We start from the raw sequence: 6,892 nt of genomic DNA, 5'->3' as shown, positions 1-6,892 counted from the left end.
ATATGCAACTTTACTCTATACATAAGAGTACAATGGCCATATAATGACCACTTGCCTAAGTATTAATTTCCTTGAATCTAAACCATCTTAGAAAGACAACTGAAAAACTAAATAGAAATTCTGATCCTGTTGATTCTAAGCAATGTCTGCAGGATTTGCTTGCCAACACAAGGGAAATAGAAGTTTTAAATCAGTAGTGTTTCAAACAGATGTTTCTAGAAGTTACCTAGTTGTGACATACTTCAATCAAGCTTAAAAAACTAACTCATCCCCTCACTCCATACGTTTAAAGATCTTATTCAACTCTACCTTCAAACTTGAAAATTTCTTTGTTATTAAAGGTTATGATTCTTGTATACCTAAATTCAAATCTTCCTTTAACTTTGAAAATTTATTTCAATTATTAATGTTTATGATTATTTTCTATCTAAGGAAACATTCTGAAAGCTACTCTCTCCAATAAGATGAACTTCAAGCTATCTCCTAAAAATTTCCTTAATTTACAACTAAATTATTTAATCACAGAAATGGTTTCTCTAAATATTTCTAAAAGACTACCAAGAGGTATGTTTTCTATAGACTACCTTTCTAGAATAACTCTATAAACTATCCCCTTTAGTCTCGTTAAAAGCTATTCCTACGTTAATCATTATTACTTTCGTTATAAAAGAACAAATTAATCATAAAGTCATCTATAAATACACATTCCTTTAAATTTTTCCCTGAACTTTTCAGCTTAAAATCCTGTCCTGATAAACATCTACATTTGCTTTCTGATAGTCATATGGAGTCCCATTTGAATAAACTTAATTACCCCCAAAATTACTAACATTCAATCTATCTATATCTTACCTATTTTGCTTTAAACTAATCCATTTCTGTACTTGACCTCTTTTTAGAGTTCACTGACACCATGACCTCTCTCTTATCTATTCCCTTCAAAATCCCTTAACCCCTTTTTAATAGGTTTTTAGATTTATAGCTACTCTTTCCTTCAACCCTTTAGGCAATATGTTCTTTGAGACTTGAGAACTAATAGAGTTGTTACATACATATTCTTTCCTAGACCTTAAATCCAACAACTTTCCTTATAAATCTATAATTAATTTAATAGTTCTTAACATTTTTTATCTACCCTTCCTCTTATCTTATAACTCTACCATTCATTTATAAATCTTCCTTAACTTCAAACCTTTTAAGAACTAAAGTCTTTAACAATCTATCCCCAAATAACTAAACTGAATAATTAATCTTCCTTATGTCCTTAAGTCTTTCAATCAAGTCACTTGACCTACATTACATAACTATTGATATAAAGCAAATCACAAAAGGTCATTACATGAAATTTCAATGAGAACATACCTTAAAATCAGTAAAATTTGAGCAAAAACAGTGAAGTCATCCTAAGGCTTACTATCCAAGACTAACAACTCCAAGAACATCAAGTTTAGGACAATCTCTCAGCTATTTTGGACAAGGATCTTACGTGTGACTGCTGTAATGTTCCAAAAAAGGATGTTTCTTTTAAAGAATTTAATTAAATTTGTATTAAAAGTAACATCTGAGAAGGAAGCAAGTGGAGAATAATGGACGAGAGAGAGAGAGAGAGAGAGAGAGAGAGAGAGAGAGAGAGAGAGAGAGAGAGAGAGAGAGAGAGAGAGAGAGATTATAAATAATTTCTATCTGGTAATATTAATTCAACAGATACCATTATGTCTACAGAATTTCAAAATGGCTTTGATAATTTAGATTAACTTTACTTTAATTCTCACTGGCTTACTGCATAAACATTAAAACCTATCAAATTAAGAAATTGCTCAATCTTAACGTTATATTAAGGACTGATGAAAAACACTAAAGACGAATATTCATGAAGAAACTTAGTCAATTTCTTAATGAATCAGATAGATGGAATTGACAGGATTCTCTTTATCAATTATTTGAATATAGATAGCTATGGGATCAATACTTGTACTACAGTACGAGTACAGGGATAGACAAGTAACATTTTAGCTTATTTTGAAAGTATTTCAAAATGGAAACCAACATGGAGATCACGAACTCTGCAGACATAACTTAGACCAACTAAAAGTTATGGAATAGAATTGAAAAAAGTAATATTACAGAAATAACCTAATCTAAAAATGAAAGAATCATTTAAACATTAAAATAAACTATAAACAAAATCTAAATGAAAGGTTACGAAAGTGGAAGAATAATTAAAGAAATGGTTTGAGGTTACAGTTCCAAGAATTTTGAATAATGCAAATAATAGATTTTAGAAGTTGAGTGTAAAATACAAAGTTAATGACCCAGCAGTCACACGTATTGATAACTTGTTTAAAATAGTTATATAAATTCACAGATAATATTACTCATTGACAACAGTCTAGAACAGGGATGTCAAACTTGAATCCTTTCGAGGACCTATTATGCATTTGACTATGGTCTCGAGGATCATCAAAGATTTGGTAACAAATTATTGGCAAAACTGTCGACTTAAAAGTCTTTTGCAGGTCATCCTAGTTTGCCAAAAATACCTTTGGGTTCCTACTCGGATATAAAACTTTGTAAAACGAAGTTGAAATTTCGAAATGAATCCTTCGTTAAAGATTCGTTGATAGAACTAGACTTCTTTGAAGACCTGACAGATTACTGCCACCTTCAGGGGAACTCCAATAATTGATCCTGAGGAGCTCTCGTCTTGTTGACAACAGCAGCAGTTGTTTTAGAGGGTCCAGTATGATTTGTATCTTCGTTCAAGAATTCCTCGCTTCTTGCCATGGTTTCTTTAATCCTGTGAAAAGGAAATTGAAATATCAGTTTGATATCTGGATGGATATTTTACTTCATAACAAAATTTTCTAGACACAAATACAGCCTGAAATTACATATAAAAAATCCAGGCTAAATTATCAGTTCAGGACTTGCAAAGCTTGCTTACCAGAAATCATGAAATATGAGGTTAGGCTCAAGCTAAACTAAACAGAAGAAAGACAGAGATAATGAGAATGATAAATGCAATGGAAGATGAAATATCATTAGCGGGAGAAGGGATTGATGAGGTAGAAACATTTGATTATTTAAGAACTATGATCTCTAATACGGGATCTCTAGAATTTGAGTTCAACGAAAGATTGAAAAGACAAATTGGTACAATTATGACGATTTCTTTGCCTCGAGTTTTCCTCCTATCGAAATAACGTGTTCATTTTATTTATAATTATTTATGTCTTTAATGGGAGCCGATTGAAATAAAAGAATTCAGTTCTTAAAGACGAAAACATAATAATAATTGTTACGCAGATGTACTTTTGTATGCAAGAGATTGCTGGCCTTATAACAACTCAGCCGGTTGAAACGTTTAAAGTCTCACGCGAAGAGAAATGCAAATGTTTACACACCCATTAATGAGAATTTAGAATGAATTTTATAAATAATAAATTATGGTTTGAAGGATAAAAATTCTTTATTTACGATGTACACCTTTTTTTTTTATTTTGAATGTTATATATAAAAAAATCTTCTATAGATTTTAGTAATATATAGATATTAAAGGCCCCGCATGAATGGCAGAGGCAAGGGACAGGGGCATTGCCCTATTCAGAAGGACAATACCCTGGACACTGACCATATATACATATGATCAGCGCCCAAGCCCCCTCTCTATCCAAGCTATGAACATGGATGGTGAGATTGCAGCGACCAAAGAAACTATCGAGTTCGAGCAGGACTCAAACCCCAGTCTGGCGTTCACCAGTTAGGGACGTTACCACATGGCCTAGATAGTTAAAGAAAGAATACTTTACTTTACTTTACTTACTTACTTACTTACTTATTTACTTACTTACTTACTTACTTACTTACTTACATATTTACTTACATGAAAGGCTGCTTTCCTGATCATATCCCGCAGAGGAATCCTGTGCCCTACAGGACCTACAAAATTAGTTTGTCTATAGTGTGTTGCCATGTGTCATCTCGTAGGCCTTGCTTGTTAAAATATTTCATTTAGCTTCGTTTGGTCACAACTAGTCCTAAAATATAAAAAAAAAAAAAAAAAAATTGAGGTTGAAATTTTTCAACCCCTGGAACCCCCATTTTTGGCTCATTATTATGACTAGGCCTAATTTTAAAATCCAAAAAGCTTCGCTATTTGTTGATTGATTGATTTTTTATTTTACTGGCATCCTGACATCTGAGGTCATTGACGCCGATATCGTTTATTGTAAATAGAAAAAAAAATAATTATACTCAATTAAAACCATAAAAGCAAAGACGTCATTTTAAAAGTTAAATATCTTTCAGAAGACCTTCTGAAATAAAACTAAAAATGTCGCAATTTGTTGAGGGATTTTTTCACAAAATCAGAGTCGTTTTAAGAGTTTACGATCATGCTGAACTCGTTTTTTTAATCTGAAAATGCAATATGATGTCCATATCATTATCGTCTGTTAAAACTACCCAATTTTGCTAATGTACTGTCAAATATAAATGCCCTGTCGTCTCTGGTCCCCCTCTGTCACCCCCAATATCTATAGATTCCAGAATTTCAGGTGTAGAAGAATTTGGTTGTTAGGGGGGAGGATGACAGGTGGGGGAAGTACTAGATGTTAGAGCTGTGAAGTGTGTGATGGCAGGGAAAGCACAAAAAATTATTTAAGAACGTAAATTCAATATAATTTCATACGTTTCTAATTCTATCATTATTATAATACTTATAATTATTTGGCATATTTGTTGTCATCTGCTATAACATTCACACTTACAACTTATTGCCATAGATTTCGATATTTAGTTTGACAACGTAATTTGTCCAGACTGAAAAATCTCTTGAACACAAGCTAGGAGTCTCTCTCTCTCTCTCTCTCTCTCTCTCTCTCTCTCTCTCTCTCTCTCTCTCTCTCTCTCTATGTTAGCAATGATTTTCAAATCTATTTCAGAAACAGATCTTCTGAAAGCTATTTAACTTTTAAAAAGGACATCATTGCTTTTGATATAATTTTATTTCCTTTTATTCTTGATTTATAACAAAATATATCGGCGTCAATGGCCTTCGTTGTTAGGATGCCAGAAAACTCTGTATCAATCAGTCAAAAGAAATTATCAATCCTGTTATTATATCCTTCGTACTTAAGACATGAGCTGACAAGGGGACGAGACCCTTCCGGGCTTAGTTCATATCCTGCTCTACAATACAGGCCACCTTAACTTTGAGGAGTCGATAACTTTAATATTTTTATTAGCGAGTCTTGGCTAGATTAGAATTTTGCATAATGTATTTTGTAATTGAATATAATCTAAAAGACTTACCAAGTCTTATCGAGTCTATTTTACATGTGGTATTCTCTCTCTCTCTCTCTCTCTCTCTCTCTCTCTCTCTCTCTCTCTCTCTCTCTCTCTCTCTCGTACATGGTTAGTTGGTTAGTGTCACTCAATTAGGTAATCAAGGAACAACTAATGACATTTTTAATAATTGTCATTTAACAAGAATAGAGGAACTTACTGTAGCTAATGTATTTATACAAATCAAAAGAACCAGTTGGCTGAACCAAGACCCCGTCTCATTTTTAAGCAATTAGACCATAGAATTTTATCAAAGGTTTCAAAAAGTGCTAGAATCTCCTTGCCCCGTTGCTCTTCTCACCACACTACCTCGAGTTGTTGCGTGTTTTATTCCAGCTGTGACCAAGTTGTGAAATGATTTTTCTAATCTGGTAGTCGAATCAGTAGAACTTCGAAAGTTCAAACTCGCAGCAAATGTTTTTATGTTGAACAAGCTGACATAAGTCCTTTTATAGCTTATATATAAAGTGTCTGTTTGAATGTTAATATTTTTTAGATATCTTATTTTAATTGTTCATTACCACTTATATCGGTTAGTTCCTTATTTCCTCTCTTCACTGGGCTATTTTTCCCTGTTGGACCCCTTGGCCTTATATCCTCTTGCTTTTCCAAGTAGGGCTGTAGCATAGCTAATAATAATAATAATAATAATAATAATAATAATAATAATAATAATAATAATAATAATAATGTGAAAGGGGTTAATAGATTTATTATTACATGACCCCGACAGTTAAGGAAAGGATACTTTACTTACTTATTTACTTACTTGCTTTCTTGCTTAATTTCTTTCTTGCTTGCTTTCTTGCTTAATTTCTTTCTTACTTGCTTAATTTCTTTCTTACTTGCTTATTTGCGTACTTGATTACTTAATTACCTAATTACTTAGACGAAGGACTGCTATCCTGATCATATCCCGCAGGGGAATCCTGTGCCCTACAGGACCTACAAAATTAGTTTATCGTCTATAGTGTAGCGCCATGTTTCATCCCGTAGGCCTTGCTTGTTAAAATTGGTTTATTTAGCTTCGTTTGGTCACAATTAGGCCTAAAATATCAAATAATGATGGGATTAAAGTTTTTCAACCCCTAGAACCCCTCCTTTTTGGCTCATTATTATGACTAGGCCTAATTTTAAAATCCAAAAAGCTTCGCTATTTGTTGATTGATTGATTTTGATTTTACTGGCATCCTGACATCTGAGGTCATTGACGCCGATATCGTTTATTATAAATAGAAAAAAAAAATAATTATACTCAATTAAAACCATAAAAGCAAAGACGTCATTTTAAAAGTTAAATATCTTTCAGAAGACCTTCTGAAATAAAACTAAAAAATTTCATTATTTGTTGAGGGATTTTTTCACAAAATCGAGTCGTTCTTAGAGTTTCTGATCATGCTGAACTCTTTTTTTTTTTAATCTGAAAATGCAATATGATGTCCCTATCATTATCGTCTGTTAAAACTACCCAATTTTGCTAATGTACTGTCAAATATAAATGCCCTGTCGTCTCCGGGCCTCCACTGTCACCTCCAATATTTAGAAA

Source organism: Palaemon carinicauda, chromosome 10 (assembly GCF_036898095.1).
Source record: "Palaemon carinicauda isolate YSFRI2023 chromosome 10, ASM3689809v2, whole genome shotgun sequence".
In the NCBI taxonomy this organism is placed as follows: domain Eukaryota; kingdom Metazoa; phylum Arthropoda; class Malacostraca; order Decapoda; family Palaemonidae; genus Palaemon; species Palaemon carinicauda.
This window is presented reverse-complemented; position numbering follows the sequence as displayed.